General features: G+C 41.8%; 1 protein-coding gene across 7 annotated transcripts in view; it reads right to left on the bottom strand.

Moving 5' to 3' along the window:
- The window catches only part of ANKS1A (ankyrin repeat and sterile alpha motif domain containing 1A), a 244,802-nt gene that overhangs the window by 10,746 nt on the left and 221,217 nt on the right, over nt 1-12,839 (bottom strand). The window lies entirely within an intron of this gene.

The raw sequence follows: 12,839 nt of genomic DNA, 5'->3' as shown, positions 1-12,839 counted from the left end.
GAAAAAGCAACTTAAAAATGGCAGGAAAATCTCATGGTGCCCTTGCTGGCCCTTCCCCTACCCCCAGCCTGGCTCAGTGTGGGGACAGCCTGTGCTTTCAGGGTGGGCCCTGGTCCTGGTAAGGGAGCAGAGTAACTCCTGTGCACATACTTGAGAGCATGTATGTCTGTGTCAGTGTCTGGTAGCAGCCCGAAGGACTGAATCAGGACACTTACTACAGGATTGCAATCTCTGTGTGGATGCAGCTTGCAGGGCAGCTGGAGTGCTATGGGAGAGTGGTCAAGTCCCAGCTGCCGGGGGAAAAGGATGCTACTTTGGGATGTACTCCTGGGACTGGGAGGAGAAACCATTTCCTGGAGAAAGGGGAACATCTAGCTCCACGTGGATGGGGCTAGGCATGGATTTCTAGGGCCATGCATGAAAACCCAGGATACGACACATGTGCAGAAAAGATTGGGGAGGGCACTGTGCTTTCAGCTTGGGCTGTTCTTTAGACACACTTATGCAGGCTAAACTCTGAAGGACAGCACTCGCAAAGGCTAATCTGCAAAGACAGGGAGAGATGCTTTTGTTGGCTGGTTGATTGGTTAGCTCCTGGCATTCAAAGAAATTTCATAACAGTATGTGGACACAAGTTTATACAGGCACCCCAGGGACTAAATTCCAGAGTAACACATTAAAATATTAAAATGTCCAGTATGCAACAGAGGACTTCAAGGCAGGGAAGTGGGTGAGGCTCAACCAGTTGGGCGCCCACCTACTACATGGAAGGCCCGGGTTTGGTTCTGGTGCATTCTGAAGAGGAGGAGCAGACTACACATCTGCCTACACCGCAACAAGCTAGAAGTGCAACAAGCTAGAAGTGCAACCTACCGCAATGAGCCAGATGACAAAAGCCAGCAGAAGCCACAGCCTGCGGGGAGCGGATGTGGCTCGGGCCACTGGGGACTCGCCTCCCATGTGGGAGGTCCTGGGTGCAGTTCACGGTCCCTCCAGAGAAGACAGGCAGACACAGTGAGTAAAACAGCGAGCACACAGAGTTTCAGGACTTGCAGGAAGGTGGGGGACTGAAAAAACATGGGACCCTCTTCTCCAGAAAAGTAGCTCAATGACAGGCTGAAACAGCCTGGAAAAGATCTTCTAGGGATTAGGCCACCAGGCGAAGGCTGGACATCGCCCAGAGCAGAAAGGGACAAAGGCGGGAACTGCGACAACAGCACTGTGAGTGGAGACCAGCAGGGGCTGGGGCAGGCCCCCTCCCTGCACCAAACACACTTCAGAATTCTCAGGCCTCTATGAAAAGGGGCTCCAGGGACCCACAGCCCCAGGGAAGGGGAGAGGGGGACAAGGCCTCGGGCTGACAGCTGTGTCCCAGGAGCCCTTCCACATAGGGTGGGGTTGCGCCACTGTTTGCCTAGGGAGCCAGCAAGTGATAAAGATACAGGACCCTCCCAGTCTCCTCCTCTACCAACAGGGACTGATTGCTGAGGACTCAGAGGGGAGTGGAAATATTTCCCACCCGGGAAAAGGGAGGGGGCTGCCAGAGAAGGCTGGAGAGCTGTCACTGAGAAAGTTTGAATTATAAGGCTTCTAGGCAGGAAGCTCTATCACATTGGTCCCATCTGTGTTGCAACAAATACACTCAGACCAGACATTGAACTGAGAGCTGCCAAAGAGTGCCATCTGCTGGCAGACCAAGGAAGTGCATGTGAGAAAATTAAAAAGCAAAAAAGGCTTTTCTGGTCTTTATAGCTTTCCTTCCCAAGGCCCTAGGAAGCTGGTCTGCAACCAATTACTGGATCCAGAGCCCAGTTCTGAGCAATTAGCAGGGACAATCCTAACAATCCAGGTCGAGCCAAGGATCAAAAAGCAGTAGTAACACACAGCCTCTCACCATTTAATTCTTACAAAAGAGAAAGAAATTGAGCATCTGAGTAAACTACATCCTAATCAGATGCCTAGACATCAGCAAAAAATTACGAGCCACACTAAGAAATGGGAAGACACGGCCCAAGGAAAGGAATATATCAAAGTCCCAGAAGGGATGCAGGATTTGAGAGAACTAATTAGCGAGATGTGCACAAATTTCCAAAATCAAATTAAGCAGTTGAAAGACAATATGACTAAAGAGATAAATGACATCAAGAAGACATTCTGTGAGCACAAAGAAGAATTTGAAATCCTGAACAGAAAAGTTACAGAGCTCATGAGAGTGAAAGACACAAGAGGTGAGATAAAGAACACATTAGAGGCATACAACAGCAGACTTGAAATGACAAAAGAAAGAATAAGTGATACCAAAGACAGAAAAGCTAAAATTGAAGAGAGAAAAGAACAGAGAGAGAAGAGAATGGAAAAAATTGAGCAGGGGCTCAGAGAGTTGAATGACGACACATAATGCAACAACATACATGTCATAGGAGTTCCTGGAGGAAAAGAGAAGGTAAAAAGGGCAGAAAAAGCATTTGAGGAAATAAAAGCTGAAAACTTCCCAACTGTCATGAAAGAAATGAACTTACATGTCTAAGAAGCACACCATACCCCAAACAAAATACATCTGAATGGACCTACTCCAAGATACACACTACTCAGAATGTCAAACGTTAAAGATAAAGAGAAAATTCTCAGAGCAGCAAGGGAAAAGCAAACCATCATGTAAAAGGGACGTCCAGTAAGACTTAGCACAGATTTCAGAAACCATGGAGGTGAGAATACAGTGGTATGATACAATTAGGATACTGAAAGAGAAAAACTGCCCAGCTGAGAATATCCAGCAAAATTTTCCTTCAATTATAAAGGTGAGTATAAAAATATTCACAAACAAACAAAAACTAAGAGAGTTTGCAAAAAGAATCCACCTTTGCAGGAAATTATTAAAGGAAGCCTTAGAACCTGAAATAAAAATACAGGGGAGAGAGGCCTGGAGGAGAGTATAGAAGAAAGAATAGAGAAAGGATAACCAAGAGTAAAAAGACAGACAAAAATACAATATGATGTAAGAAATGGACAAATTCCTAGAAATATACAAACAATCTACAATGACTACAAGAAATACAAGAACTTAGCAATCCAATCACATTTAAAGAGATTGCTGGGATTCAAAGAAAAGTCCAGGACCAGATGGCGTCACAGGTGACTTCTATCAAGCATTTAAAGAATTAACACCAATCCTGTTTAAATTCTTCAAAAAAAATTGAAGCAGCAGAAAAATTACCCAATACATTTTATGAAGCCAACATTACCCTAATACCAAAGCCAGATAAAATACTACAAAAAAAGAAAATTACAGACGAATCTCTCTAATGAACATAGATACAAAAATTCTCAAGAAAATACTTGCAAATTGAATCCAACAGCATATCAAAAGGATCAAGTGGGATTTATTCCTGGTATGCAAGGCTGGTTCAACGTAAGAAAACCAATCAATGTAATACACATTAACAAACTGAAAGGGAAAAAACACATGATCATCTCAATTGACATAGAAAAGGCATTTGACAGAATCCAGCATATTTTTTTTAATAAAAAACACTTCAAAAGATAGGAATAGAAGGAAAACACCTCAATTTGATAAAAGACATATGAAAAACCCACAGCCAACCTTGTACTCAATGGGGAAAGGTTGAAAGCTTTCCCTCTAAGATCCCAAACAAAGACAAGGATGCCCACTGCCATCACTCTTATTCAATATTGTACTACAGGTTCTAGCTAGGGCAATTAGAGAAGAAAGAAAAATTAAAGGCATCCAAATAGGAAAAGAGGAAGTAAAACTCTCATTGTTTGTGGATGACATGATCCTGTATTTAGAAAATTCTTAAGTCTCCGCAACAAAGCTACTTGAGCTAACAAATAAGTTCAGCAAAGTGGCAGGATACAAGATCAAGATGCACAAATCAGTAATGTTTTTTTTACATAAGTATTGAACAATCTGAGGAGGAAGTCTGGGGAGAAATACCATTTACAATAGCAACAAAAAGATTCAAATACCTAGGAATTAATTTAGCAAAAGAAGTATAGGACCTATATGCAGAAAACTACAAAACAATGATAACAGAAATTTTAAAAGACCTAAACAAATGGAAAGACATTCTATATTCATGGACTAGAAGACTAAACACCATTAAGATGTCAATCCTACCCAAACTGATTTCTAGATTCAATGCAATACCAATCAAAATTCCAACAGCCTGCTGTGTAGAAACAGAAAATTACCAAATTCATTTGGAAGGGAAAGTACACCCGAATAATGAAAAGCATTCTAAGCAAGAAGAGTGATGGTGGAAGGAATTTCACAGCCTGACCTTGAAACATATTACAAAGCTACAGTGGTCAAAACAGCATGGTACTGGCATAATGATAGACACATCCATCAGTGGAATAGAATTGAGGATCTCGAAACAAACCCTCATCTATATGGTCTATTGGTGGTGGTTGTTGGTTTTTAAAGATTTATTTATTTATTTATTCCCTCCTTGTGGCTTGCTTCTTTTCTTTTGCTGTCTCTTCTCTGTGTCCATTTGCTGCATGCTTTTTCTGTATTTGATTATCTCCCTTGTGTTGGGTCATCTTGCTGCACCAGCTCTCCACGGCGCATGGGCTGTCAGCTCTCTGTGGTGCATGGGCCAGCTTTGCCTTCACAAAGAGGCCCTGGGACATGAACCCAGAGCCTTCCATATGGTAGATGGGAGCCCAACTAAGTAAGCCACAGCTGCTTCTTGGTCAAATGGTCTTTGACAAACTTACCAAGTCTATGTTAATGGGACAAAACAGTCTCTTCAACAGTAGTGCTGGGAGAACTGGATACCTATAACCAAAAGAATGAAAGAGGACCCCTCTCTCACTTCCTATAGAAAAGTCAACTCAAAATGGACCAAAAACCTAAACATAAAAGCTACTAGAAGAAAATGTAGGGAAACATCTTGTAGTAGTGGTTTCCTGGACCTTAAAAACCCAAAGCACGTGCAACAAAAGAAAAATAGATAAAAGGGACTGCCTCAAAATTAAACATATTTGTACCTCCCAGGACTTTGTTAAAAGGGTGAGGAGGCAGCCAGCTCAAAGGAAGAACGTATTTGGAGATCACATGTCAGATAAGGATTTAATATCCAGGATATATAAAAAGATGCTACAACTAAACAACAAAAAGGCAAATGACCCAATTAAAAAAGGGCAGAAGACCTGAATAGACATTTGTCCAGAGAAGAAATACAAATGGAAAAAAACATGAGAAAACGCGCAACACCACTAATGATTAGGGAAATGTAAATCAAAACTACAATGAGATATCATTTCACACCTATCAGAATGGCCACTATTAAAAAGACAGAGAACTACAAGTGCTGGAGAAGACATGGAGAGATACAAATACCATATGATTGTGGTACTATGAACGCACTGTGTAGTGTATGATTCAAAAAAAATTTTTTATATGTATCCAGTACATTTAATTGAGAAATGTATGTATGTTTTTATTCCAAAAAACAACAAAAAATACAATGTGCTGACAGACAAGGGAACCATTGAGGGGTATAAATAAAATAAATGCGTAAATAAGTATCTGGGAAAAAAAAAAAAGACTGCAAGATATATAATAAACAAGGAAATGATGGTCTATGCAAAGGAGCAAGAGAACAAAATAGGAAACCATCAATGAGAAAGATCAGACTTTGGACATACCAGACAAAAAGACTTTGTATGTGTCCGTGTGTGTGTGTGGTATTTTTGTTGTTGTTCTCTCCTTCCCGCGCCAATGGCTCCCTCATCTGTTTGCTCACTGTTTTTGGCTCACTGTGTGCATTCGCTGTCTGCACATTGTTTTTCCCTGTTGCCTACTTGTTGTCTGCTTGTTTCTTCTTTAGGAGGACCAAGAATCCAGGACCTCCCGTGTGGGAGATGGGCATTCAACTGCTTGGGCCTCATCTGCTCCCCAAACAACTTAAAAAAAAAGTCTTAGGTATGCTCATAGAGCTAAAAAATGGACAAAGATCTAAAGGAAATCAGGGGACGTGGACTTGGCCCAATGGACAGGGCATCCGTCTACCACATGGGAGGTCTGCGGTTCAAACCCCGGGCCTCCTTGACCCGTGTGGAGCTGGTCCATGCACAGTGCTGATGTGTGCAAGAAGTGCCCTGCCACTCAGGGGTGTCCCTGCATAGGGGAGCCCCACGCGCAAGAAGTGTGCCCTGTAAGGAGAGCCGCCCAGCGCGAAAGAAAGTGCAGCCTACCCAGAATGGTGCTGCACACACGGAGAGCTGACACAGCAAGATGACACAACAAAAAAGAAACACAGATTCCCAGTGGTGCTGATAGGAATGGAAGCAGTCACAGAAGAATACACAGCAAATGGACACAGAGAGCAGACAACTGGGGGGAGGGAGAAATTTTAAAAAATTAAATAAACAAAGGAAATCAGGAAAATTGAGAGATGTACAAAAAGAGAGTTTCAATAAAGACATGAAAACCATAAAAAGGAACCAAACAGAAATACTGGAGATGAAGACAACAGAAATTGAAATAAAAAAAAAATACCTAGTGGTGTTCATCAGCAGATTGGAGCTGGCAGAAGAGAGTCAACAAATGTGTAGATAAGAAAATTGAAATTATTCATTCTAAAGAGCAGAAAGAAAAAGGAATGAAGGAAAGTGAACAGAGCCTGTGGGACAGCACTAAGTGTACAATATACGCACTGTGGGTACCAAAATGACAAGACAGAAAGAGTATTTGAAGAAATAATGGCTGAAAAACGTACCAAATTTAATGAAAGACAGGAATATACACATCCAAGAAGCCCAATGGACTCTAAATAGGCTAAGCTCAAATACAGACCCACACTGAGCTACACTATAATCAAACTGTCAAAGACTAAACTCAAAGCCATGAGAGCAAAACATTACGTACAAGGGAGCCTCAGTAAGATTAAGTGTTGATTTCTCATCAGAAAGCATGGAGACAAAAAGGTGGTGGGATAACGTCTTTTAAAGTACTGAAAGAAAAAAAGCTGCAAACCAAGAGCCCTGTATCTGGCATAAACTATCTTTTAAAACTGAGGAAGACACTTCTAGGAAGACGGCAGACTAGAAAGACATGGGACTCTCCCCTCTCCCAGAAAAATAGCTAGAGGACAGGCGGAGATGGCCTGGAAAAAAAATCGTCTAGGGTTTAAGATGCCAGGGGAAGACTAGACACTGGCCAGAAGAGAGAGGGGCAAAGGAAAACAAGCTGATGGCAAAACTGTGAGTTACAAGCTGTAGCTCTAACTGCCACATTTCCCCCATCCCACAGACACTTTTGAATTCTCAGGTCTTGGGGCTGGTGGCTACAGAAAGAAAAAAGGGGGCCCCAGGGATCCATCTCCCCAGGAAAAGGGAGAAAGAGGAACACAGCCTAAGGCTGACTTGACTTTTAACACACAAATTTGGCCTGCTGTGTCCCTCCCAGGAGACTTTCCAGACAGGGTGGCTGCACCGCTGCTTGCCCGGGGGGCGGCAAGGGGCTGAAGGATAGGACCCTCTCAATCCCCCTCTCTGCTGACTGGGATGGCTGTTGAGGATGACAGGGGAGTGGAATTATTTCCTACCCTTGAAAAGGGAGGGGGCTGCCAGCGAAGGATGGAGAACCGCCTCTGAGAAAGCCTGAATTACGAGGCTAATAGCCTCCAGGCTGGATCCTCTGTCACACTGATCCTGTCCATTTTGCAGCAAACACACTCTGACCAGGCTTTGAGCTGAGAGGCCTGATGAGGATCGTGATCTGCTGGTGGACCAAGGAAGAACATGTGAGGAAAGTAACAGTAAGTAAGTCAGAGAGACTTTTTCTGGCCTTTACGGCCTCCCTCCCCAAGGCCCTTGAAAGCGGGTCTGCAACTCATTACTAGGTTCAGGGCCCAGATCTGAGTAACAAGGATAATCCTAATGATCCAGGTTGAACCAAGAATCAAAGAGCAGCAGTAACACAGACATCCCACCACTAAACCCCTACAAAAGAGAGAGAAATTGAGCATCTGAGTAAACTCACCATCCTAATCAGATGCCTAAACATCAGCAAAAAATTACATGCCATACTAACAAAATGGAAGAAATGGCCCAAGCAAAGGAATCTATCAAAACCCCAGAAGAGACACAGGATATGAGACAACTAACCAATGAGATGCACATAAATTTCCAAAATCAAATTAAGAGTTGAAAGACAATATGGCGAAAGAGATAAAGGACAACAAGATGACACTGAATGAGCACAAAGAAGAATTTGCAAACCTGAATAGAAAGGCAACAGAGTTCATGGGAATGAAAGACACAGTAGGTGAGATAAAAATCACATCAGAGGTGTACAACAGCTGATTTGAAATGATAGAAGAAAGGATAAGTGATACAGAAGACAGAACAGCTGAAATTGAGAAGAAAAAAGAACAGAAAGAGAAAAGAATGGAAAAATTGAGCCGGGATCAGGGAGTTGCATGGTAACATAAAACACAACAACATATGTGTCATGGGAGTTACAGAAGGACAGAAGGGAAAAGGGGCAGAAAGAGTATTTGAGGCTCAAAATTTCCCAATTCTCATGAAAGAGATGAACTTACATGTCCAAGAAGTGCAGCATACCCCAATCAAAATAAATGCGAATAGTCCTACTGCAAGACACATACTACTCAGAATGTCAAACGTCAAAGATAAAGAGAAAATTCTCAGAGCAGCACAAGGGAGAAGCAAACCATTACATACAAGGGTTGCCCAGTAAGACGTAGTACAGATTTCTCATCAGAAACCATGGAGGCAAGAAGACAGTGGCATGATGCAATTAAGACAGTGAAAGAGAAAACCTGCCATCTGGGAATTCTGTCCTTCGGATATGAAGGTGAGTTTAAAATATTCACAAACAAACAGAAACTAAGAGATTTCATAAAAAAGAACTCACCCTTGCAGGAAATATAAATGGAAGCCTTATAATCCAAAAGAAAAAGACAGGAGAGAGAGACTAGGGGGACAGTATAGAAGAAAGAATAGCAGAATGGATAATTAAAAGAGTAAGATGACAGAAAAAAATAAGATTTGAGATATGAAAACCAAAGGATAAAATGGTGGAAGTAAATAATGCATTTACAGGAAAAAAGTGAATACATTAAACTCCCCAATCAAAAGACATAGGCTGGGGGAAGTGGACTTGGCTCAATGGACGGAACATCCGCCTACCACATGGGAAGTCCACAGCTCATACCCAGGGCCTCCTTGACCCGTGTGATGAGCTGGCCCACGTGCAGTGCTGATGCGCGCAAGGTAGTGCCGTGCCATGCAGGGTGTCCCCTGCATAGGGGAGCCCCACGCGCAAGGAGTGCACCCCATGAAGAGAGCTGTCCCACGCGAAATCAAGTCCAGCCTGCCCAGGAGTGGTGCTGCACGCACACAGAGAGCTGATGCAGCAAGATGACACAACAAAAAAGAGACACAGATTCCCGATGCTGCTGACAAGAATAGAAGTGGACACAGAAGAACACACAGCGAAAGGACAGAGAGAGAGAACAGACAGCTGGGGCATGGGGTGGAGAGGGGAGAGAGAAAAAAAAAAAGATATAGGCTGGGAAGCAGATGTGGCTCAAGCAACTGAGTTCCTGCCTACCACAAGGGAGGTCCATGGTTTGGTTCCTGGTGCCTCCTGGTGTGACAACAAGGTGACGCAAAAAGAGACACAAGAAGAAAAACATAATGAGAGATAAAACAAAGAAGGGAGTAGAGGTTCCCAGTGCCTCCTAAAAGAAGTTGAACAAGACAGTGAACTGATGTGATGGGCAGGTACAGCAAGATGATGCAACGACATGATGCAGTAAGAGACACAAGAAGAAAAACACGAGAGATACAACAAAGCAGGGAATGGAGGTGGCTCAAGTGATTAGGCGCCTCCCTCCCACATCAGAAATCCCAGGTTCAATTCCTGGTGCCTCCTAAAGAAATAAGGAAGACACAGAAAATGCAGAAAATGAGGGGGTGGGCAGAAGTAAGTAAATAAAATAATCTAAAAAAGAAAAGAAAAGAAAAAGACATAGGCTAACAGAATGGATGAAAAAACATGAGCCATCCATATGCTACCTTCAAGAGACTCACCTTAGACCCAGGGAAACAATGTGGCTGAAAATGAAAGGGTGGAAAAAGATACTCCATGCAAACTGTAAACAAAAAAAGAGCAGGGATAGCTATACTAATATCAGACAAAACAGAGTTTAAATATAAGAGATAGAGAATATATATATATATATACACACACACACACACACACACACAAAGGAATAATCCACCAGGAAGAAATAACACTCATAAATATCTATGCACCTAACCAGGGTGCCCCAAAACACATGAGGCAAACTCCGGCAAAACTGAAGGGAGAAACAGACATCTCTACAACAATAGTTGGAGACTTCAACACCCCACTCACATCATTAGACAGAACACCTAGACAGAAGATCAACAAGGAAACAGAGAACTTGATCAATATGATAAACAAGCTGGGAAGCAGATGTGGCTCAACTGATAGAGCGTCTGTCTACCATATGGAGGGTCCAAGGTTCGGTACCCAGGGTCTCCTGACCTTTGTGGTGAGCTGGCCCACGTGCAGTGCTGCTGCCATGCACAAGGAGTGCTGTGCCATGCAGGGGCGTCCCTGTGTAGGGGTGCCCCATGTGCAAGGAGTGTGCCCCGCAAGGAGAGCCTTCCTGCATAAAAAGAGTGTAGCCCACCCAGGAGTGGTGCTGCACACACGGAGAGCTGATGTAGTAAGATGACGCAACAAAAATAGCCGCAGTTTCCCACTGCTGCAGGATAATGCAAAACAGACGCAGAACACACAGCGAATGGACACAGCGGACAACGGCGGGGAAGGGAGAGGAATAAATAAAATAAATCTTAAAATAAATAAATAAAAATAAATGAACAAGCTAGACCTAACAGACAGCTACAGAACAAGGCCCTCGACCTCAGCAGGTGACACACTCTTCTCAGGTGCTCGTGGATCTTTCCCCAGGACAGCCACGTGTTAGGTCACAAGGCGGGATTCAATAAACCCAAAGAGGCTGAAGTTACACAAGCACCTTCTCAGATCATACTGTAATAAAACTGTAAATTAATAATAGTTGGGAAAGAGGTAAAATTGCAAGTCTGTGGAGGCTGAACAACACACTCCTAAATAATCAGTGGGTCAAAGAAGAAATTGTAAGTGAAATCAGTAAATATATTGAGATGAATGAAAGGCGAACACAGCTTATCAAAAGCAGTCGTGAGAGGGAAAGTGATAGCCCTGAATGCCTAGATTAAAAAGGAATAAAGAGCTGAAATCAAAGCTCTACCTGAACACCTGCAGAAGCTAGAAAAAGAACAGCAAACCACTCTCAAAGCAAACACAAGAAAACAAACAATAAAGATCAGAGCAGAAATAAATGATATTGAGAACAAAAAAAGAAAAACAGTAGAAAAAATCAACAAAACCAAAAGCTGGTTCTTGGAGGAGATCAATAAAATTGACAATCCCCTAGGCTAGACTAACAAAGAAAAACAGTGAGAAGGTGCAAATAAAATAAAATGGGAGAGAAGTCACTACTGACCCTACAGAAATGAAAAGAATCATAAGAGGATATTATGAGAAACTGAATGCCAACAAACTAGAGAACCTAGATGAAATGGACAAATTCCTAGAAATGCACAACCAACCTATACTGATGCTACAGGAAATACAAACTAAGGGATCAATCACATTTAAAGAGATTGAAACTGTCATAAAAAATCTCCCAACAAAGAAAAGTCTCACAGATGAATTCTAAGAAGGATTTTGAATTAACATTAATCCTTTTTAAATACTTCCAAAAAATTGAAGAGGAGAGAAAATTACCCAACACATTTTGTGAAGCCAACACCATCCTAATACCAAAGCCAGATAAAGAGACTACAAGAAAAGAAAATTCCAGAATAAACTCTCTAATGAATGTAGATGCAAAAATTTTCAACAAAATATTTGCAAATAGAATCCAATAGCTATCAAAAAAATTACACATCAGAACCAAATGGGATTTATTCCTGGTATGCAAGGGTGGATCAACATATGAAAATCAATTAACCTAATATATCACATTAACAAACTAAAGGAAAAAATACCACACATGATTATCTGGATCAATGCAGAAAAGGCATTCGACAAAATCCTGCATCCTTTCTTGATAAAAACACTTTGAAAGAAAGGAATAGAAGGAAAATTCCTCAATATGATAAAGGGCATAAATGAAAAACCCAGAGCCAACATCATACCCAATGGGGAAATGCTGAAAGCTTTCCCTCTAAGATCAGAACAAGACAAGGATGCCCACTGTTATTCAACATTGTGCTAGAAGTTCTAGCTAGGGCAACTAGACAAGAAAAAATAAAGAAAGAAAAGGCATCCAAATAGGAAAAGAAGTAAAACTCTCACTGTTCGCATATGATATGATCCTATATTAGAATATTCTGAAATGTCTATGGCAAAGCTACTTGACCTTATTTATAAATGAGTTCAGCAAAGTGGCAGGATACAAGATCAACACAGAAAAATCAGTCATGTTTTTGTATACCAGAATCGAACAATCTGAGAAGGAAATCAGGGGAAAAATTCCATTTACAATAGCAACAAGACTCAAATACTTGGAAACAATTTAACCAAAGAAGTACAAAACCTATATATGCAGAAAACTGTAAAACCATGCTAAAAGGTATTAATGAAGACAAAACAAATGGAAAGACACTCTGTGTTCATGGGTCTGAAGACTAAATATCATGAAAATGTCAATCCTACCCAAACTGATTTATAGATTTAATGCAATACCAATCAAAAT

This window comes from Dasypus novemcinctus, chromosome 11 (genome assembly GCF_030445035.2).
Source record: "Dasypus novemcinctus isolate mDasNov1 chromosome 11, mDasNov1.1.hap2, whole genome shotgun sequence".
NCBI classification, from domain to species: Eukaryota; Metazoa; Chordata; class Mammalia; order Cingulata; family Dasypodidae; genus Dasypus; species Dasypus novemcinctus.
Note: the sequence above shows the minus strand (reverse complement) of the source record. Positions and strands in the feature narration are given on the sequence as shown.